General features: G+C 40.3%; 1 protein-coding gene across 16 annotated transcripts in view; it reads left to right on the top strand.

The window, feature by feature from the left end:
• ZPLD1 (zona pellucida like domain containing 1) overlaps positions 1–23,696 on the top strand; it is a 336,172-nt gene that overhangs the window by 18,319 nt on the left and 294,157 nt on the right. For all 16 annotated transcript variants that reach the window (XM_044381697.3, XM_048214940.1, XM_044381701.3 and 13 more), the window contains exon 2: positions 2,765–2,852. The gene's annotated coding sequence lies outside the window, so the exon portion shown is untranslated. The remainder of the gene's footprint in view (positions 1–2,764; positions 2,853–23,696) is intronic.

Raw genomic sequence — 23,696 nt, 5'->3', positions numbered from 1 at the left:
TCTGGTTTAGTGGTCATGAACTCATTTGGTTTTTGTTTGTCTGGGGAACTCTTTATCTCTCCTTCTATTCTGAATGGTAGCCTTGTTGGATAGATTATTCTTGGCTGCAGATTTTTTTCCCATTCAGCACTTCAAATATATCATGCCAATACCAACTGGCTTGCAAAGTTTCTGTTGAAAAATCTGCTAGCCTTATGGGTTTTCCCTTGTAAGTTACTTTTGTCTTGCTGCTTTAAAAATTTTTCTTTATCACTATATTTTGCCAGCTTAATTACAATATGTCTTAATTACAATATGGATCTACTTTTGTTGATTTTGATGGGAGTTCTCCATGCCTCTTGGATCTCGATGTTTTTTCGTTCCCCAGATCAGGGAAATTTTCAGCTATTATTTCTTGAAGTAAATTTTCTGCCCCCTTTTCTCTCTCTTCTTCTGGGACTCCTGTAATACAAATGTTATTACATTTGATGGAGTCACTGAGTTTCCTAAGTCTATTCTTGTTTTGCATAATTATTTTTTCTCTCTTTTATTTTGCTTAGGTTACTTTCCATTACTCTGTCTTCTAGGCCACTAATTCATTCCTTTGTTTTTTTCAGCCTGCTGTTCATTCTATCAACATATTTCTTCTTTCTTTCTTTCTTTCTTTCTTTCTTTCTTTCTTTCTTTCTTTCTTTCATTTTAGAGAGAGAGAGAGATCATGTACGAGAAGGGGAGAGGGAAGAGAGAATCTCAAGCAGACACTGCGCTGAGCACAGAGCCCAACTTGGGACCTGATCTCATGACCCTAAGATCATGACCTGAGCCAAAACCTAGAGTCAGGTGCTTAACCAGCTGAGCCAGTCAGGAGCTGCTGTTTCTTATTTTGTTTATTGAGCCCTTCATCTCTGCTATGTTATTCCTTGTCTCTGTGTTAAGGGTCTCACTGATGTCTTCCACTCTTTTCTCAAGTCCAGTGAGTGTCCCTATGATCATTGCTTTAAATTCTCCATCAGACATGTTAGTTATAACTGTTTCACTTAGATCTCCAGCCATGGCCTTGTTGTGTTCTTTCATTTGGAACAAATTCCTCTGTCTTCTCATTTTGTCTAAGTCTCTTTGCCTGCTTCTCTGTGTTAGGAAAGTCAACTACATCTCCTATTCTTTTTTTTTTTTTTAAGATTTTATTTATTTATTTGACAGAGAGAGACAGCCAGCGAGAGAGGGAACACAAGCAGGGGGAGTGGGAGAGGAAGAAGCAGGCTCCCAGTGGAGGAGCCTGATGTGGGGCTCAATCCCAGCACTCTGGGATCACGCCCTGAGCCGAAGGCAGATGCTTAATGACTGAGCCACCCAGGTGCCCCTACATCTCCTATTCTTGAGGGTAATGTCCTTATAAGAAGATGTCCTTCAATGTCCTGCCATGTTGTGTCCCATGTTTCCTAGGCCTGGTGCTACCTGGAGTGTCTCCAATGTGTGCTGTGTTTGCTTTGCTATTTTGTTCTGTCTGCTTTATTCTTCAGGCCATTAGTCTGTAGAGATTCTCTTTGCCTGATAGGGGCAGTGTTTGGTCCCTGGCCTGAATGTGGTGCCTTTTAACTAGGTGTGCTCTGGTCTGTTTGTGAGATGAGACCTGTTGCCATTGTCACTGGAACTGGAGTTCTGCAAAACTCCTGCATTATGAGACATGGTGTGAGCAGAGGTTTGGGCTGATCTTCTTGGGGAGCGGGTCTGCCACTCTGGGACTGAGGCAAATGAGACTGAGAAGGGCAATTCCACCAGAATGTGGGGGCAAAGCTTGGTGTAAGCAAGTTAGGTAGTGGCTGTCCATGTTTCACTGGTTCTCACAGGTGGCCCTGTGCTCATGCTGGGGGCAGGGGAGGGAAATGGTGTGGGCCAGTTCCTTTGTTCACTGAGGGGTCTATGAACACTGTCTCTCTGGGACACACTATGTGCCCCAGGCACTCTTCAGATGCTGTTTCCATGCTGTATGTTCCCAGGCTGTTTGCCTGCCTTCTCTCCAAAAGCAGTCCCAATGTCCTCCCAGCTCTCCCACAGCCAAGCATGCTGGCATTTAGAATTCCAGGCTTTAAGCCCCACCGGTTGTAAGAACTCTGACATTTGGTCCCTCTTGCTTTCCAAGCCAATTGCTATGGGTATTCATATTCTCCTGGTGGGCTCCCCTGTGTGCTAGTTTGTCTCTTCCCTTCTCTGTGACAACTGCTCCCTCCCCACTGTGGCAGCTATGATCCATCTCTGTCCCAAGCTGTGTCTTTGCCCTTCCTACCTTTTTCCATGTGGCCTTTTCTCTGCCTTTAGTTGTGGAGTTTTTTCTGCCAGTCTTCAGGTCAATTTCTGGAGTATTTAGGATGATTTGATAGTTATCTAGTTGTATTCAATGGATGAGGCAAACCTAGGGTCCTCCACTTCTTCCACTATCTTCCAACCCATTCCACCTAGATAATTTCTTTAGAGAGTAAAAAATTTTCTATATTTGGTTTAGTTCTAAAAATACCAGGCTCTATGGGTGCCTGGATGCTCAGTCGGGTAAGTATCTGTTTTCGGCTCACGTCATGATCTTGGGGTCCTGGGATTGAGTCCCACATTGGGCTCCCTGCTCAGCAGGGAGTCTGGTTCTCCCTCTCCCCCTGCTCCTCCCACCCTGCTTGTGCTCTTTCTCTCTCTCTCTCTCTCTCAAAAAAAAAAAAAAAAACCCACAAAAAACAAAAAACCAGGCTCTAATAGATTTTTCTTATAATGGTAACTTCCTTATTTCTTGCCTTTTCAGAGAATGTGTGTTCTGTCAGCAGCTAAGAACACAGATCTGGGTGCTGATCAAGAATCTGAAGTCAGGCCTGAGAAAATGCAGAACTGAGGTAAAAATTTCCAGGAAACACTATAAAAACCTATCATGATATTTTGTGGTATTTCAAGCACTTAGAGAAAGGTGAACCTGAGGTGAATATGAAAAAGGTAAAGGCTCAGCTTAGTTTGAGAAACAGAGAAGTCTAAAAGCAAAAATGTGAATTTTTATTTTCAGTGTAATATAAGGATGGCTTTTTGCTTTTATTAAAGAGAGGAAAGGTTAGTGAATTTGAGTTGGATGAAACCTACATCTTTTATCATGATTCTTTAAGCTTCGTCATTTGGCTTCACTGACCACATCACTTACCATTATCCCCTCGCAGTGCCCTCACGGTGCTGGCCTTCGTTCGTTCCCTAGTGCACTTACTTTGACCTAAGGATATTTGCATCTGCCATTTCCTCTGCCTGAAATGCCTTTCCCGCTGCTATTTACTTGGTGGCTTCATTCGTATCATTCTGGTCTCAACTCAAGTATCATCTACTTAGATAGCCTTTGCTAGACCACCCTAATCAATCTTTGTCCTCCCTACACCTCCGCCCCCCACCATCTTGTATGCTCGTCCATGCATGGCTCTCCTCTCCTGTGGGACACATGGAAGTGATGCTTTCCTGACGCCTACAGTTGGGCAGGACCCTAGGACAAGTTTTGGCCATTAGGATAGATGAAAGTGATGTGATGGTGTAATCTCATCAGCCTTGGTGCTCTCCGCATGTGAGGACAACATGGAGCAGAGTCCCACTGATGTATGGTGTATAGGGACATGCAAAAGGAAAAAAACTCCAACTTGTTTTGTTAGGATGCTGAGGTATTTGGGATTATTTGTAACTACCCCCATCTGGCCTAAAACACCATCATCTTTATTTTCTTTGTAACACCTTTGAAATGATCTCAGTTATTTATTTTTAGTCTGTTCCCCCTTCGCAACATTGCTGGGTGCATTAGTAGTACACAATACGCTAAAGGTTTAACTATCTCAATCTCTCCCTGCCTCAGCTCATTTCTTCTGATGGAGGGAAGTACATAACTTATTCCAGAAAGGCTATGGAATAAGCAGGATCAGAGAGAATGGATATTGTTTCATGTCCCTGACAAGGTTCTCCTCCAAATATGTACAGAGGAAAGAAGAGGGTGGTGTTTCCAGAGGCTACACAGAATCTATTCCCCCTAATCCTCACCCTGTTTAGTTAGGTAGAACTGATATCCTCATAGGGAAGGGGAATATGGTGACCTTTACTTTGCCGCTCACCAGCCCTGCCTTGGATATGTTAATTCAATGTAAAAAGTCTTTAAAGAATGTGTTCATTTAGAAAATTAAGGGGTTGCACTTGCTCAGCAGTTCCCAAACTGTGTTCCCTGAGGTGCTTGCAGGAGTTGGCAAAGAGAAACAGAGTGGTTATTGTAGGTTGACTTTTGTCTGCTCTCACCTCTCTTGCTGCCACTTCAATGAAAGCATCTCTGTTTAAAAAAAAAAAAAAAGTCCATTTTAGGGGGATTCTATGTAGTTTTTCATTTGAAAGGGATTTGATACTTTTAAACAAGTTTAAAAAAATTGAACTAGGTATTTTCTAAAGCCCCTTATGCTTTTAATGTTTGGAAACTAGAGGCCAATAAAGTTCAAGGTACTGTGCTGGGCACAGGGCACGGTGGGGCACGTGAAAGCAAAGAAGACCTCACCCCTGATCTCTTGATTTAACAAGAGAGGGTTGATGATGGGGAACCTTTTCCAGGTCTTGGCACAGGGCCTTTGTTACTTCTAAAATGACTTTGGTACCCCAGTTCCTCACTACCCAGCTTCCGATTTCTTATTCATGCATGAGATTTTTTTTTGGTCTGATATATTCTATGCCCTTAGCAACTTTATTTCGTATTTAAAATGTTGGTGCACATAACTTGGCAATTTCAATTAGAAGTCAAATACTTTTATAAAGACATAAATTCACTCCAGGGTCAAGAGCTTCAGAGATAAGAAATATTGACAGCTAAGGAATATCAAATTCATAGATTTCAGTGTACCTGGCTACGCTACAATCTTTGATGACCTGAATATGAAAGTGTTACTGTGTCTCATTTCAACAGAGTTGTCTGATTCTTCAAGGTTCCAAAGCAGCCTCTGCCACCATCTTTGGATTTTAGGTTATTATTTCCTTCTCTTGACTTCAGTTTCTTCAGCGCACAAGAAGTTAGATCTTATTATTTTTATTGTATTTTAATCTTTTTCTTCTTTTTTGGTCATGTGTTTCTTTATGGAAATTTCTAATTTTTAACATATGCCATATATTCATACACCTTAAAATCCAAACGCTACAGACATATACAGTAAAGCTTCTCACTTCACTCCTGTCTTCCATTTGCTCAGTTCCTTACCCCTACCTTTTCCCATAGGTAACTATTTTTATTCATTCATTTTTTGGGTCTTCCAGAACTTTTTTCTGCAAACATTTTGTCAGATACAAATGTCTTTTCCTCCTTCTTATTAATACAATAAAAGCACATTGACACTTTCTGCACCTAAAAACCTATCTTTTCTGTAGATAAAATGTACTTTTATCCCTTTGAACATCTGGTTTGCATTCCATTTTATTGATACAGTTTAATTTATTTAACTAGCCTCATAATGTTACCTATATGAGTTGCTTCTTATCTTTTACTATTATAACTGTGTTGTAGTAAATTACATTGTGCATGTATCATTTCTCATGTATACAAAAGTGTCTGAGAATAAATTCCTAGAAGTGGGATTCCTAGGTCCAGGGGTGTATAACATTTGTAAATTGGTAATTTTGATAACTATTGTCAATTTGCCCTCCATTGGCATTGTCCTACTTGACCCTTCCACTAGGATTGTATGGAAGTGCCTGTTTCCCCACAGCCTTACCATCAGAAGGCACTGTCAAACACTTGGATTTATGGCAATCTAGTAAGTTAGAGATGGCATCTCAATGTAATTTTGATTTGCATTTCTCTTTTTATGATTCAGGTTAATCATATTTTAGATGTCCAAGAACAATCTATGTTTTAAGGATCTGTTCTTGATCCTGAGATTTCTCACAGGCTTATGGCAAAACAACTCTTCCCGGTTTATGTATCCACAGCTTCATCAAGCCGTGTCCCCAGACTATGGACATTCAGTGTTTTCTCCAGCCTTCTCATTGATTTTGCACTTGGAAACACTATTCTTCATCTTCCTCCAGTTCATCTCACTTTAATTCAACATTATACATTTCTTTGGTCTTCGTATGAAATTGATTTCCAGTAGTAATTCTAGTCAAAGAACTTGCTGATACATTCACCAGGATTATCTTAGCACTACATAGTTCCCTATGGTCTTATTACCCATAAAAAACAAAACAAAAAACAAAGACAAAAAACAAGCAAGAACAAACAACTAAGATGCAGTTCCCCCCTTTTGTTCAAATCCAAGAAGATTGGATATTCTTTCATTGAAGAGAGAGTGATTAGTATGATCAATGTGAGGAATTTTCCTACAGCTTTTGGGGTGATAACTATTTGCACATAGATACTGTGTAAAAGCATTTTTTTGGACCTGGATACAAATTCACAGGAGACTTGGCAAAGAGGATTGATATAGAAGAGTCCTTGGCAAAACCGAATGCACGTAGAGATTGTGGGGCGTGGTGCTTCTGCCCTCTACATCCTAATGTAGAGCCCTCTGTTAACTTTGTGGTCTTTGTAGTGTCTGGCTTATTTGATATTGGACATGACACAATATTTATATCCTCTGGCTAAGGGCTTTCAAAGATTAAGCACAGCACCTTAGCTTTCCTACATAGTAAGCACACAGTCACATTATTTAGATAGTTAATAGCATAATGCAGATAATTTTGACAGGTTAGATGTACCCAGGGCTGGTTTGATGAGTACGTGAACTGAGCAATCATATAGAGCTCTGTGCTCAGCAGGGCCTCATGCTTTGTTGATGTTCCGTTATCATGATGAAATTCTTGAACAAGGGGGCTAGTCTCTCATTTTCATTCTGACTGACCTTCCTCATGTGACTTGAGGTTAGATTGCCTGGAGAATCAAATATATTTATAGAGCAAAGTCCAATGTATTAGTGTTATTCGTGAAGGATCTATGAATATATTTCCTGACACTTCTGTTTGTAATTTTGATTGGAAGTGACAACAGAAAAGGATGCATATTTATTTTACTTTAGAAAGTAGACCAGATACAGCCATGAAGAGCAAATGAATGAGTGCAGTATTTTCTTTGTGCTCCTGTGCTCCAGACAACATCATTAAGATCTGTTTCAAAACTGTATTAAGCATAGCCATTTCTCTCCCACATAGACATGCTAGATCTCATTCCTACATATACATTTAAGTATAAAATATTAATTCAAGTTACTTGCAAAGAAGACAGCAAAAGACTTGAAAATTCACATTTTCCTCTTGAGCCTCGAGTTTTAACCATCATTTGGAAAGTGGTTACAAAACAGTCCAATAGTAAAATACCTTCTAAATTAAGATACTCAAGAGTTCAGCCTGAAAATATCCTAGATAATAAATTCATTTCCCTTCTTTGAATCTATAAATTTAAGAAAAATGAATAATCTGCATTCAAAGGGTAAAACTCAAAGGAAGCATGTGTTGTCCTGGGTTGGGATGAAAAAACAAACATACCCTTTAGAAGCAACAACAAAGTTGGGCTAACTTCAGTGTTAGGGATGCTATTACACAGTAGCTCACTGTGTCATAATTGGAAGTGTGAGAACCTGTTTACTAAAGAGAACTCTCACCTCTCTTGGAGCCCTAGAGAAGGGAGGAGCACATGCAAAGTCATTTTTGTTTCTACCTACAGACCTCTTGATTTGGGTACAACCATTGAGCTACTGCATATGACAGAGGACAGTGATTTATAATACACTGCTCTATTCTGCATGCTATTTTGCTCCATAAGATTGAAAACCATAACCCCTTAAACCAGGGAGATAGCTCAGTAGTTCAGTCCTCTAATCAGTGCTTGCTTCTAGCTCTGACGTAAATATTTCCTTTGAAAACTTCAAGTAGATATTGCTGGAGATCCTAGAGAGCTCCCATTAGATCAGTGAACTGAAGATGTAAGCCACTGTCTTCATCTACCAAAGGCAACATGGAAAGTATGGTCGAGGTATTGTCTTTAGAAGCTGATCTTTTTTTTATCCCTCTAAATTACTTTGAATTTAATTCATTTTTCAATTTGGTTAATTCATCTTCTTAAACTTTAATACATTTCAATTGGCAATGTTTTGGTTGTCTTTTGTTATCTCAACAAGAGACACTGCTTTTCAGTTTCCTGTAATTTTTAGACACATCTAAATAAACAGTCAAGTGAATTTGATTCTACAAAGCTCTGTTTATAATAATAATAATAATTAAGAATTTATTGCTTTAGCCTTGCAGCTGGCTCAGTCCAACAGGAGCAGTTAATTTAATTTGAAGTGCCCTGAGTCTTTTTGTTATTGAGAATCTGTTCTCAAATGAGATTACATTTGCTAGATTATTTCAGTGAGGCTACTCTTGGGGAACTTGACCAAACAACCGCTGTCTTTTATCAATCTGAGTTAAAGTTGGAATAACAGGTAGAGGATGTTGGGGTGGTGGGAAGCCTTCTAAGTATTATGAATTGAACAAGTTTTTCAAAACCTAATGCATGCTATTTGTGGAATTTTGGGGGTTTCGTACGCACATTAGGTCCTTTACGTACATGTGTTCATCTAACCTTCAAAACCCCTCGTACAGTATTATTACCAGAGAGGTGAGAACTTGCCTGAGCTCATAGAATATAACAGTGTTGAAGTTGTTCCTTAAATGGAGGTCTGACTCCAAAAATCCAGGCTCTTAGCCACTTGTCACTTAAAATTTCTTTTTTTTTTTTAAGGTTTTTTTATTATATTATGTTAGTCACCATACAGTACATCCCTGATTTTTGATGTAAAGTTCGATGATTCATTAGTTGTGCACAACACCCAGTGCACCATGTTATACGTGCCCTCCTTACTACCCATCACCAGTCTATCCCATTCCCCCACCCCCTCCCCTCTGAAGCCCTCAGTTTGTTTCTCAGAGTCCATAGTCTCTCATGTTTCATTCCCCCTTCTGATTACCCCCTCTTTCTTTATCCCTTTCTTCGCCTACCGATCTTCCTAGTTCTTATGTTCCATAGATGAGAGAAACCATATGATAATTGTCTTTCTCTGCTTGACTTATTTCACTCAGCATTATCTCCTCCAGTGCCGTCCATGTTGCAGCAAATGTTGAGAGCTCGTTCTTTCTGATAGCTGAGTAATATTCCATTGTATATACGGACCACAACTTCTTATGAAAACCAAATAATTTTTGTTGAGTCCTATTAGGGTATAATTATTCCCTTCAAGTCTTTTGGTAAATAAATAATAATTTTGTATCATAGGCCATTTAGGTTCCATGTAGTGCTATCTTTAGTGTTTTTTTTTTTTCTCCTTGGTTTGCTCTTCTTTGTCTTTTCTAAAAGACAGACACTCTGCACATTTACATTATTGCTTTCAGGAGGAGAAGTATGCTTCTTGGTAATGCCAGTTTTCATTTATTACAAAGCACAAAATATGACCACCGCTAATTGTACCAGAAGATCATTTCCATTGTAGATATAGAAAGGTTAGGGGCAGTTATGTTATTCATAGCATCATTATCACTGTCATCACCATCACCATCATCAATAATAACAGCAGCTTTTATTGAGAATTTCTTCTTTCCCTAGACTTTAAGCAGTTTATAAATATTGCATTTAATCCTCACAATGACTGTACAAAATAGGTAGTGCTAATATTCCTGTTTTGTAGTGGGTGAAGCTGAGATTCAAAGGTAAGTAAACGTGTCCAAAATCATGGAGAACTCTCATGTCCTAGAGTTGGACATCCTGGACTCACAGCTAACTCTGTACCCTACTAACTTCTAACTCTGTAGCATCAGTTACTTTGTTTACTGTCTCTAGGCTTATGTTTCTGCATTGTGAAAGTAATAAATTTTTATGGGAGATAATTTGAAAAATATATAAAAATGACTGGGGAAAGAAAAATAGCCACCTAGGTCCTACTAACCAAACACGATCACTGTTATCTATTGGTAACTTTATTTATATATTTAGTAATGATCAGAATTGTTTTCCTTTTTCTTATTCTTTTAAAAATAAAGTTGTAATCGCACCATTTGTAGAATGTTTATAGATATACTTTATTTCCTAGAACTGCTTTAGATTTACAGAAAAAATTTTGGAAGATAGCAGAGAGCTCCCACATACCCCACACTCAGTTTCCCCTACTACTGACATCTTACATTAGTATGATGTATTTGTTATAATTAATGAACCAATATTAATATATTTTATAGTGCCCATAGTTTATTCATACTTCCTTCTTTTTTCTTTTTTTAAAGATTTATTTATTTATCTGAGAGAGAGAGCGAGCATGTGAGCAGGGGGAGGGGAAGAGGGAGAGAGAGAATCTGATGCAGACTCTGTGCTGAGTGTAGAGCCCAATGTGGGGTTTGAGCTTATGACCCTGAGATCATGACCTAAGCTGAAACCAAGAGTCAGAGGCTTAACCGACTGAGCCATCCAGGAGCCCTCCTTATTTTTTTCTAATGTCCTTTTTCTGTCCAGGATCCCATCTAGGGCATCACATTCCATTTAGTTGTTATGTTTCCTTAGTTTCCTCTTGGCTGCAACAGTTTCTCAGACTTTGTTTCTGATGATCTTGGCAGTTGTGAGCAGTACTAGTTAGGCATTTTGAAGAATGTCCTTCTATTGGAATTTACCTGGCTTTAAAATTTTTTTTTCCATGGGTATACTGGTATTATAGTTTTTGGGCGGCAGACCACAGAAGTAAAGTGCCATTTTCATCACATCATATCCATGCACCTTATCAACATGCTGCTGACCTTATCACCTGGGTGAGGTAGTGTTTGCCAGGTTTCTCTCCTTTAAAGTTAGTCTTTTCCCCTCTTCCCAAATCATATTCTTGAGAAGGAAGGCACTTTTGTACAGTCCATACTTAAGGATTGGAAACATATATAATTTTATTTATTTTTAAACATTATTATTATTTTCCATGTTGTACACTTTGCATAAACATTTTTTTAATGCCTGCACACCATCCCATGGTTTACTAAGCTGCTTCTTTGCAGTTGGACATTTAGGTTGTTCCTTTAGTTTCTTTTAGAAAAGAATCTTACAAGTAGGATTATAGGTTAAAGGTATAAACACATTGAAATTCTTGGTGCATAGAGTTCCACCAAGGAGTTGAACCGGTTTATGTTCCATTAGCAATGTATGAAAGTGGGTCTTTTGCTTGCCCCTCTGCCCATTGCTTATTGTTATTTATCTTTTTCGTTAAATTTTGGGCAAAATGGAATTTTACTATTATTTTAATTTGTTTTGATTTTATGATTACTAAGGTAGACAATTTCCCCATGTATTTCTTTTTTTTCACTTTCTTTTTTTTTTATTTTAATGTTTTTTTATTATATAATGTTAGTCACCATACAGTACATCCCTGGTTTCTGATGTAAAGTTCAATGATTCATTAGTTGTATATAACACCCAGTGCACCATGCAATACGTGCCCTCCTTACTTACTATGTATTTCTTGACGAGAATTTCATCTTATTCACATGTATGGCTAGGATAATAATCTCTATAATACGTGAAAGAACTTTTTAAACTCTGAAGTCCCAGACGGAGACCAAACATCAACCATTTCAAGAAAGCTTCCAAAGACCCTTGAAGGCCTTGAGGTTTTGAGTTGTCACCGAGTTTGCCAAATCTAAATGCTGACAATAATTTTAAGGTAGGAGAGTTCCAAGTATTAGGGCTTGGTAGTACACCAACATTTTTCGATTTGGGGAAGGATGTGGTAGGCTGAGGTTACTAACTAGATGACAATTATTAAATATATCTAGTAGGTTGTGAAATTGGTAGTTCATATAAAAATATACTTAGAACATATGTGAAACAGTCTGTGTGATCAACAAAAACTAAAATGTGGGGCTTTCACAGCCTGTTTCCCTCCTGTTTTACTCATGGGACACATTTGGGGACTGCCTGTCTTGCTAACTAACCCCACCCCAATCTTTGAGGAGATAAAGGGCAAAAGTAGCACGAGTAGTGTTTCTCATGAAAATTAATCAGAGAAAATGGAAACTACATTCCTCTGGGGTCTGTATCCTGTAAGGGGGTGGGCTCTACCAGAGGTGTTCGGTATAATCAATATAAACATTTAAAAGTGTAGTGTGTTTTGTCACACTGTTGGTCTTATTGATACACAAACACTGGCATCGAAAAGACTCAGAAGGATAAATTAATTACACTTAGGCTGATATAGTTGCTGTGTGGAGGGAGGCCACATAAATAGTAGCTAATCCTCCTTCGGATGCAGCAATCAGATCTCAACTCAGGTTCTCAAACAACCATGGACTGGGTGGCTTAAACAATGCAGGTTAATTTCTCACAGTTCTGGAGGCTGTAAGGCTGTATGTCTAAGACCAGGGAGCTGGCAAGTGTCATTATGAGGCCTCTTTTAGCTTGTAGGTCCTCATGTGCTCATATGATCTCTTCTGTGTGTGTGTGTGTGTGCGTGTGTGTGTGTGTGTGTAGAGGGAGAGAGGAAGCTCTCTGATATCTTTTGTTACAGGGCATTAATCCCCCCACAATGGCCCTACCATCATGACCTTATTTAACCCTAATTACCTCCCAAAGGCCCCATCTCTAAATACCATCACACTGGGAGTTAGGGCTTCAATATATGAATTTTGAGGGGCACCATTCAGCTCATGACATCATCTGAAAGTTAATGTGGTATATTTACAGATGTGGGTACACACCACACAAATACATATATCATGTATACAAAAGGAAAAATACACCATAGATCATGGACAGCATATTAGTTACTTTGCTTCTTTCCCATTTAGGCAAATATATCAGGGTTTTTTGTTTTGTTGTTTGTTTGATTAAGTGCATTTACTCGTGCACATGAATGTTAGTGATTAACTAAATAGTGATTTATTTTCTCCTGTAACAAGAAACCCAGAGGGAGATGTTTGCTGGGTTGGTTCAACAGCTTGAGTCTGTTAGGACCAAGGCCTTAATAATTTTCTTGCCTTTCTTTCATGGTTGCAAAGTGGTATTAGCTACTTTTCCAGCTGTTGCATCCACATTCCAGGCAGGAGAAAGGAAAAATGGAAACAAGCACAAAGGTGTATGTTAGCTGAATCTTTTAGGGACTTTTCTAGAAACGCCAGTCTATAACGTTCACTTACATTTTATTGACCAGAGCTATGTCATGGCTACCGTTATCTGAAGGGAAAATTGGGTAATATAAGTTTTATTTGGGGACTTAATATGCTCTCCAACATGTGGGTTCTGTTAATAAGCAAGAAAAGAAAAACAGATATTGTGTTGGAAGCTAGCAGCATGTGCCATAACAACATCCCAAGAGCTAAAAAAAAAAAAAAAAAAAAAAAAAGTGAATTAACAGACCCTCTGTCAACAGGTAGATAGTCCTCTCACAAAGCAAAATGGAAGCTTAGGAAATTCCTACCCTTAAGGGATGTTTAAATACTATATCTCACAAGGAAACTTATTTAAGGGATTGGGGAAGACAGTATACTTTAGACACTGAAGTCTTCATTCAGAGGACAGCCACTAGTTTAGTTCGGTTGCAACCCGAGAAAACTTTGGGGTAGCTGGCAGATGTGCTGCTTCAAGACTGCTTTTTGGCTCTCATGGTGATTCCTGCTTCTGACTTCCTGTGGTTGAAGCACACTGTTTTCTTTCATTCAGAGACATCTTGTTCTTGTCTGAGTCACTACACCGTGACTCATCTTGTTTTGGCTCCTTGTTGGGGTTTCATGAGGTTATCCAAAGAGTTGCAGGGATGTGAGAAACACCATACTACTGAAGACAGGGAGTAGAGTAGGGTGTTAAGAGATATGCACCATTCGTACTTCTTTCACGCTCATACTAAGCAAGTCAAGGTTTTTTTGGTTTTTGTTTTTGTTTCTTTGTAAATCAATGAATGACTGCTCCACTTTCTGCTATAAGAAAGGTAGAAAGGAAATAACCCGCTTCTTTAAAAAGCCAGGGTTCTAGATCACCGTGACTGCGATGTATGACATGAGTCATGTGGAGGGTGGAATAGAAGACAGCAGTACGCAGATGGACATTATAGCAAACCAGGTGAAGCTTATGAGAGAAAATAGTGATTCCCGTAAGAAACACAGCTGGGACTGAAGGTACAGGATGTAGCTACGAACTAGGTGCACAAGAGGTCAGAGAAAAGTCAGAGGGATAAGTCAAAGTTGCTTCAGGCTTCAGGACTCTGAGTCTAAGAGAATGGAGTTGCCACAAGGGACAAAGAGCAGGAACTGTTTGGTGGTAATAGTAGGGATGTTGTGTTCTGTCTTCCCTCACACACTTTGTGGGGAAGGTGGAGGGTGGAAGTCTGGCTGAATAGACCCACTGAGACAAGGTCTAAAATGGTTAATAAAGTGCTAGTTGCAATTCTTCCCAGTCACTTTGTGACAACATTTGATTTGAATTTTGCATTCTGATCCATTAGGCAACGTGCCTAAAACTCATTCCACATTAAAATGAGAGTGTGTATTTCCTCAATACCCATCTCTTCCAATCTCTCCCATATCCTTGAGCCTGGATTATTACATACTCCAGAATGAGGCAAATTAAGCTTAATGTTTTAAATACATTTTTCTTTATTGTCTATTTCAAAATAGTTTAAAGGGACATCTTTTATTCAGTCATTCATTTTTCATTCATGAGAGAGAGAGAAAGAGTGCATGGGGTGGAAGGAGAGGCAGAGGGGAAGGGAGAAGGACAGGCAGATTCCTTGCTGAGAGCAGAGGCTGATAGGGAGCTTGATCCCAGAACCCTGAGATAATGACCTGAGCCGAAACCAGGAATTAGAGGCTTAATCAACTGAGCCACCCAGGTGCCCCTAAAGGTAAATCTTTTTGTGTTTGCCAAATTGCCACCAGCAATTTTCTTTACCAATCCAACAGTTTCCAGCTGGCTGATCACTATAGATAAATTGCTTGCATGGCAACCTACACACATTATTCTGATGACAATTCTTTAATCACTTTGCAGTGTGATTTCTATTAACAGGTGCGGAGCCATTCCTAAATGATAGAGGATACTTAAGATATAGGAAGATGTTTGACTCCTTTGATAAGCACCCATACTTTTGCTCTCTTATGGTTCTATATTTAAGTTGGTCCAAGGAGTTTCAGAGAATGTGATTGAGGCAGGGAAACAGAATTGAGGTTGATTTTCTTGCTTTTTTACTCTTGTCTCCTCTTCCGATAGTCCTCTGTACAGGGGCCATGGAGCGGGGCAGCAGCTGTGTGCTTGGCTCCGTCACAGTTGTGCGCTTAGCCCATACAGAGGTTAATATTAATATCAATTTTCCCTGTCCCTTCATGCCTGCCAGATGAAAGCACATCAGAACAGGAGTCTCTCTCTCTGTCTCTGAAGACCTTTAACCTCCTTATATATAGTTCAGCTAGCAAGTGTTTATGTCTTGCTCAGTGAGCAATGTACATGTTTTTCAGCTCTACCTGGGTTCTATTTTATGTTCCCATCCTTGTTTATTTAAATATATTTTAAATAATATTTTAGAGATCAAATATCTCCCTATAAGCTTCCTTAAATGATTTTTGGAACAGGAAGTACCTGTATACGCATCAGTGAATCCAAGTAGAAGTCCTAGGAGCCCACTCAGGTTTGATTGTGGAAGTGTATTCAGTATTAGTGATAGAAATCTTTTCTGTTGTTGATGAAGAGATGATTTCTTTCACATATTTTCTTAGATATACCAGTCAGTGGGTACACATATTAGGAAACAACAAGAAACAAACCTAACATTTGTTGAGTACATTTTATGTGCAGGGAACTCCTCCAAGCTTGTTTCTTATTTAATCTTCACAACTCTGTATGACCTGCTATAACCCTTATTTCACAGATGTGAAAATGGAGACCCAGGCTTGTTAGTGGGTCGTTCACACAAGGTCACACAGCCAGTTAGCGGGGAGCCCGAGTTTAAGCCCAGGATGTTTGATTATTGAGCCCATGTGACTAAAGAAAACATGATACTGTGTCATTATATCAGAAATAACACCAATTATACTGGCTCTGATCCCTTTGTTCTCACAGAACTTCAGTTCCTTATAACCTGTTCCAGAATTTTTTTTTGCTAACAAGGATTGTGTCACATATGCTCACAAACCACTTTTAAAGGGCGCACTGATGGCGCTTGGAACCTTGGGAAGCCACCGCTGTGGGGTGGGTCAGACCTGACGAGGGGAGAAAAGCCTTTTGTGTACAGTGCTGCACTGGGGCCTCAAAGCTGTGCTCAAGTCTTAATGAGTTTTAAACCCCTTTTTAGATTTTTACTTCCAGTTTCCCTCCTCTAAGACTCAAACAGGTATCTAACTGGAGACATACCAGAGTAATAGCCATCATTTTGGGCTTACACTCCCCCATCCATTCTTTCATAAAGCCGTCTTTCTGATTAATCAAGCTCATTATTCATGACTCTTTTCAACATGAGGTCTTTCCTTAGAGGATCCTCAGGCACATGAGAAATGGTCTTCTACTGGCCCATCTCTCAGTTTCCTAAACATAGTTGGACATGTCTAAATCCCACAAGAGGCCCGTCTTGGAACATTCCACGAGCCACCACTGGTTCCCACAAATCACAGCTTTCCTTCTGTCTTAGACTCCCACAACTGCCATATTCTCCATCTAGCTCAGAAGGGTGGGGAAAAATCAGCCTGCTTTTCTGACTTGACCTACTCAAACCAGGGTATAGGGACTAAGACCCATCTCTCTCTGGGTTTCCTTTGACAGGGGGGTGAAGATCAATCTGCTTTGCTCCCTGCCCTAACCTGGTAGGAAAGACTTAAGTACATGTGGCTCACTGAGACTTGAGGCCTCATCTTGGGGAAAGCAGGGTTTCCTTCATTCCCAAATCTTTTACTTGTCCAAAGAGGGTTCTTAGATTTCTCAACCACATTCTCATCTGTCCATTCTGCAAAGGCATGAGTGATGGTTTTGATGAGATTCAGGCAATGTGCATTTTTAAAATGAAATCCAAGATGGCCACTCTCTCTTTACCTCCATGTCACTGAGTAGCCTCACCAGGGGTGAGAATCTGCTGATTCTTCCTGTCTCCCAGGAAGCTGAGCACCCTCACAACCATTTCACCGTGAACACCCTTCACAATCCTTTGATCTAAGTGAGTCTCATCTACTTGCCAGTTTGCTTCCTCCTTGCTTCTTTTATCCTTTGACTATTTTATCCTTAGCAGAACCGAAAGTATTTTCTCCCAGCCTTTTGCTTTGTATTTGAATGGGTAATTTCAGTTCTGTTTCCCAACAACCATATGAATTTAAGTGGCATCTTCGCTCCTCAGTGCTCTCAAGTACCAAAGCCATGACAAACTTTTTTATCCTCCTCTTTTTGCTCACTTTCCTTTACACTCCATCACACTTCACCCTACACCAGATGCCCGGTACAATGTGGACTGCTATCTCTCCACAGCATTCCTGGTTATTGGCCAATCAGGGAATTCTTCAGGGGCAACTGTGGTTTGGGTACTTTTTAGAGTAACTCAGCCATGCCTTCCAAGAATCTCACACCAGTTTGAAGAAGCATACACAATTTTACAATTTCAATGCCCATAGAGAAGGGCTTATAGGACTTGCTTTTCAGACTCTTTGGGAACGAACTTGCAGTATTTTGCAATATTTGGCAGGCCATTAAAAACTACACAGATCTTCCTGTGGGTATATCTGGATACACCCATCCCTGGGTGTTCCATGGCCCCCGTAGGGTGATTTCCATAACTTCTTCTCACTTCCCTGGTGATAACACAGCCCCACATGCATCTCTTGGCATTGCTTGGCAAGTAATTTGGCAGGTTGTTGAGGAGGAACTGACAAGCTATAATATTAAGAATAATAATAAAATAGAATCTAATAAGAGCTATATTTCAAAAGCATCTGCCATGTGCCACTCTATCAGAGACTTTCTGTACATTCTCATTTTATCGTCATATAATGAGATAGGTATTTTCCACATTTTACATATGACAAAGCTCAGATTAAGTAACCTCTTCAAGGTTACCCAATTTCCAAACACCTCAACAGGTGTGGCTCTAAAGCTTGTGCAATTTCCACTATGTTCACCTCTACTCACTGGAACTTGGTAAATGGGGATGTGCAGACACAAACCACCTAGCAAGTCCAGGAATTAAAGTTCTATTAAAGTGCTCCCAAATCATAACCTGAATTTTAGTTGATGCCGCTGGGAAATAGCCATTTGTCTCAAAAACCCAGCTTGAGTCTTCCACCAATTAGATGGGCCTTCTGGAAACTGGAAACTGGAGGCTGACAGGATGAAATCTGCTGGACTGGGACACTTTGTAAGGGGCTACCTTGATACCTCTTGTCGGCAGCTATTCGGTCTTTCTTTTTCCTCCTCCTTCCTGAGTTTTCCTAATGAATGTAAACTTCATGAAGGAAAAGAACTTTGTTCACCACTGCATAGCTAGGCTAGACAGTGCCCACAGAAGATCCTAATAAATATTGGTTGAATGGATGATGAATTGGGTGAAAAAAATCTTTGCCAGCCCTCTGAGAGCCAGCTACTCCTGACATTGCGTCTGCCAATTTCCTAGAGATTCAGGTAATCTGTTTATCTGTTTGTTGATTGGCCTGATCTTACCATTGCTGTGTAACAGGCAAATCCTGCCTTTTATTGACAGTTGGTGAGACCCCTAAAAAGGCAAAGAGACAAAGACACCTGAAGGGCTTGGGCTGGAGGGTGACTGGGTTAGCCTCCTGCACCTGTTTGCATCTCTGTGACTTGAACTCCTCCTGATTCCTCTGTAAAGAGGGAGCATTCATCACGTCTTGCTAGGAGATCATTCGCTATGAGCAGTACTGTGTCCTTGCAATTAATCCCAAATTTGCTGAGGATTTTCTGATTCTTTGTTACCTCATTCTGCAAGAACTACAACAATCTTACTTCTAGCCTCACTTTTCCTAAATTATAAGTTTCCCTTACTAAAAACCAAGAACAAAACCAAACCCATCAACAGTAAAATATAGATGCAATCATATTTCTGCACCTTGACAAGAAGTAAAAGTCCTATGGTAAAAGTTTCCTTATCGTCTGGTTCTACTCATTAGACAGGAATCCTGATTTCCACAGGATTTCTTGTGGATGAACTGCTTCTCTGGCATTGAGAGAAAACAGATACATAACATAACTTAAATGAAATAAATATATTAACTTCAAATAGTCACAGGAAGGAGATGACAAATGTATTTACCTTTCTATAGAAGCTTGTAAATATGGTGACTAGGTTTTTGACGTGCCAAGTTGTCTTTCACTATCAAGTTGGCTTTTAGGAGAATTTTATAAATGGACATAAGCAATAGATATACGTACATCTGTTGGTATGAATGAATAGAGCCTTCTGGAAGACAGGCTCTTGATGAGTTATCTCTGAGCCTTAGGCTGGGATACCCTTGCCCACCAAGCCAGGCTCCTAGCCCTGGGGTTTTAGACTAGGTCCCAATATTGGAACTGTTGGCTTTGCAGTCAAACAGTAAGTTTTCTTGGTTTCTTCTTGTAAGTGTGGTGCTGAAGATGGCTGTCTACAGGGCAACATGAGAAACAGTTTTCAGGAAGAATGAATGGACGGACGGTGGTGGCGCTACCTGGGGAAAGACTCACATAGCACATTACTTGGCCCGTAGTAGAAAAACAATACATGTTTGTTGAATAAATAAACAAAATGAATACATGAGTATTCTGAGACAATTGGAGCCATTGACAACACAAGCCTCTATATTGACGCTAATTTCTTTTTAGAAATTTTTTTTAATTTAAATTTTAGTTAGTTAACATACAGTGCAGTATTGGTTTCAGGAGTAGAATTCAGTGATTCATTACTTACATGCAATACCCAGTGCTCATCACAAGTGCCCTCTTAATACCCATCACCCATCTAGCCCATCCCTAGTCCCCCTCCGTCCATCAACCCTCAGTTTGTTCTCTATCATTGATTTCCCTCTCTCCTTTTCCCCCCACTTCCCATATGTTTGTCTGTTTTGTTTCTTAAATTCCACATGTGAGTGAAACCATGGTATTTGTCTTTCTCTGATTGACTTATTTTGCTGAGCATTAATACATTCTAGCTCCATCCATGTCATTGCAAATGGCAAGATTTCTTTCTTTTTGATGGCTGAGTAATGTTCCATTGTATGTATATGTGTGTGTGTACATATATGTGTGTATGTGTATATATATACATACACATACACACCGTATCTTTACCCATTCATCAGTTAATGGACATTTGGGCTTTCTCCATAGTTTGGCTATTGTTGACTAATGTTGCTATAAATATCGGGGTGCATATACCAGCTTGAATCAGTATTGTATCCTCTGAGCAAATACCTACTAGTGCAATTGCTAGATCATAGGGTAGTTCTACTTTTAGTTTTTTGAGGAAACTCCATACTGTTCTTCAGAGTGGCTGCACAGTTTTCATTCCTCCAACAGTGCAAGAGGGTTCCCCTTTATCCAAGGATGCTAGTTTCTTGCTTTCAATTTTATTATCATTTAAAAAGCATTTCTTTAAGTAACTTAATGGTTGGGAGTGCAGAGGGAAGAGCAATTACTTTGCTGACTGAAGAGTTTTGAGGCAGTGTGTCCATACCTGTGGTGGGCAGCGTAACAACAGACACCTCAGGGATGCTGATTTTTCTAGCTTGTGAGTGAGTTTGTCTTCACACTTGGATGAAGTGGGCTGACATACAGAGTAGATAGCAATATGACTAGTTTCAGTTTATTGGTAATGTGAATGTAGGGATAGAAATGTTTTAGTTTTTATGACATTCCATGGCTTTCAAAATATATTTAATTGGAGGAGGAGAAAAGATGGCGGAGGAGTAGGGGACCCCTTTTTCAGCTGGTACCCTGAATTGAGCTGGATAGCTACCAGACCATCCTGAACACCCACGAAATCAGCCTGAGATGCATGAAGATACATCTGGATCTCTACAAGGGAACATCTCCAGCGCTGAGTATTGAGGTACGAATTGGGGAGCCATGAATCCGTGCACAGATATTGGAAGATAAATGGAAGGGGGAGGGCGCCGCCGCGTTCGGGCGTTGGGAAGCGGTAGCCAACGGCACGGCACGGCACGGGGGAGCGGGTGGACTCGCCGACTGGCACCCGCGAGACAGAAGACTGAGACCATGAGCCCGGGAAGAATGCGCACGTCCAAACTGAAAAACGGAGCTCCGGAGTGCTTACTCGAACTAGACTGAAACTGGGAGCTCGGCAGCACGCGCACATCCAGACTGGCAACTGGTGCTCCATAGCACACATTGGAACCGGACTGAGACCAGGAGCTCGGGAGTGCACACGTGACCAGACTGAAAACTGGCGCTCCAGAGTGCACACAAACCACACTGAAAGGGAGCTCGGGAGTGCGTGCAGGAAGCGGGGGCGGCTGGCGGTGTTAGAAGCACAAAGGAAAGAGACATGCCAGCCCTGGAAGCGAGGGCTGGGAGAATGGCTGTGGGTTGCACAGCCAGAGATGCTGCAGGGTTTTTAGCAGCACCGACAGAAACAGAGTTAAATGGCTAAGAGAGCTTAGTGGAGAGCGGACTGTGATCTCTCTGTTCTGAGACATAGGCTGGGATTCGGCCACTGCTGCTCTGACTCTCAGAAAACCACCAGGGAAAGCTGCCAGAGAACAGAAGCCCAGAAATACCAGCTCACATTGTGCCCATCCCCATCCCCTCTCGCAGGGGACAGGGAGACGCTACCCAAACAGGGTTGCCTGAGTGTAAGCATGTCAGGCCCCTCCCCCAGAAGGCAGGCTGAAAAATCAAGAAGCCCACATCCCTAAGGGCCCTATAAAAGAAGTGCACACTGCCTGGGTCCTGGTCAATAATTTGGGCTCTGGGCATCCCTGCAACCTCTCTGCATCAGAATGGCAAGGAGGAGAAATCCTCCGCAGCAAAGAAAAGATAATGAGTCTGTGGCCTCTGCCACAGAACTGATGGATATGGATATAACCAAATTGTCAGAAATGGAGTTCAGAGTAACAATGGTCAAGATGATGTGTAGACTTGAAAAAAATATTAACAAAAATATTAATGAGAATATAGAATCTCTAAGGGCAGAAATGAGAGCAAATCTGGCAGAAATTAAAAATGCTATGAATCAAATACAGTCTAAACTAGATGCTCTGATGGCCAGGGTAAATGAGGCAGAAGAACGAATTAGTGAATTGGAGGATGGGATGGTAGAAGGGAAAGTTAAAACAGAAACTTGGCTCAAAAAGATCCAGTCTCAAGAATGTAGATTACAGGAGATTACTGACTCAATGAAACGTTCCAATGTCAGAATCGTCAGCATCCCCGAGGGGGAGAAAAAGAGAGTTCTAGAAGAGATATTTAAACAAATTGTAGCTGAAAACTTCCCTAATCTGGCAAAGGAAATAAGCATTCATGCCCAAGAGGCAGAGAGGACCCTCCCAAGGTCAGTCACAACAGACCTACACCACGTCACATCATAGTGCAATTGGCAAATATTAGATCCAAGGATACAGTATTGTAAGCAGCCAGGGGGAAGAAAATCTTTACGTATGGAGGGAAAAATATCAGAATAATGTCAGTCCTGTCTACAGAGACCTAGCAGGATAGGAAGGGTTGGCAGCATATTTTCAGAGCTCTATCCGAGAAGAACATGCAGCCAAGGATCCTTTATCCAGCAAGGCTGTCATTCAGAATTGATGGAGAGATAAGGACCTTCCAGGATCAGCAGAAACTGACCGAATTCGTAACCACCAAACCAGTCCTACATGAGCTATTAAGGGGGGTTCTATAAAAGTAAAAAGGCCCCAAGAGTGATGCAGAACAGAAATTTACAATCTATACAAACAAAGACTTCACAGGCAGCATGACATCATTAAAATCATATCTCTCAATAATCACTCTCAATGTGAATGGCCTAAGTGCTCCCATAAAATGCCACAGGGTTGCAGATTGGATAAAAAGACATGAGCCATCCATTTGCTGTCTACAAGTGACTCATTTTGAACCTAAAGATACATCCAGACTGAAAGTGAAGGGATGGAAAACCATTTTTCATGCCAATGGACCTCAAAAGAAAGCTGGGGTAGCAATTCTCATATCAGACAGATTAGATTTTAAACTAAAGACTGTAGTTAGAGATACAGAAGGACACTATATTATTCTTAAAGGATGTATCCAAAGAGTGGATAGGACAATTGTAAATATCTATGCCCCCAACAGGGGAGCAGCCAGATACACAAGCCAACTCTTAACTAGAATAAAGAGACATATTGATAATACTATGTTAATAGTAGGGGACCTCAACACTCCGCTCTCAGCAATAGACAGATCACCTAAGCAGAAAATCAACAAAGAAACAAGAGCTTTGAATGACATACTGGTCCAGATGGACCTCATAAATACATACAGAACACTACACCCCAGAACAACAGAATACTCATTCTTTTTGAATGCACATGGAACTTTCTCCAGAATAGACCATATACTGGGTCACAAAACAGGTCTCAACCGATACCAAAAGACTGTGATTATTTCCTGCATAGTCTCAGACCACAGTGCTTTGAAATTGGAACTCAATCACAAGGAAAAATTTGGAAGAAACTCAAACACTTGGAAACTAAAAACCATCCTGCTCAAGAATGATTGGGTAAATGAAATTAAAAATCAATTTAAACAA

Source organism: Ursus arctos, unplaced genomic scaffold, assembly GCF_023065955.2.
Source record: "Ursus arctos isolate Adak ecotype North America unplaced genomic scaffold, UrsArc2.0 scaffold_4, whole genome shotgun sequence".
Lineage (NCBI taxonomy): Eukaryota > Metazoa > Chordata > Mammalia > Carnivora > Ursidae > Ursus > Ursus arctos.
Note: the sequence above shows the minus strand (reverse complement) of the source record. Positions and strands in the feature narration are given on the sequence as shown.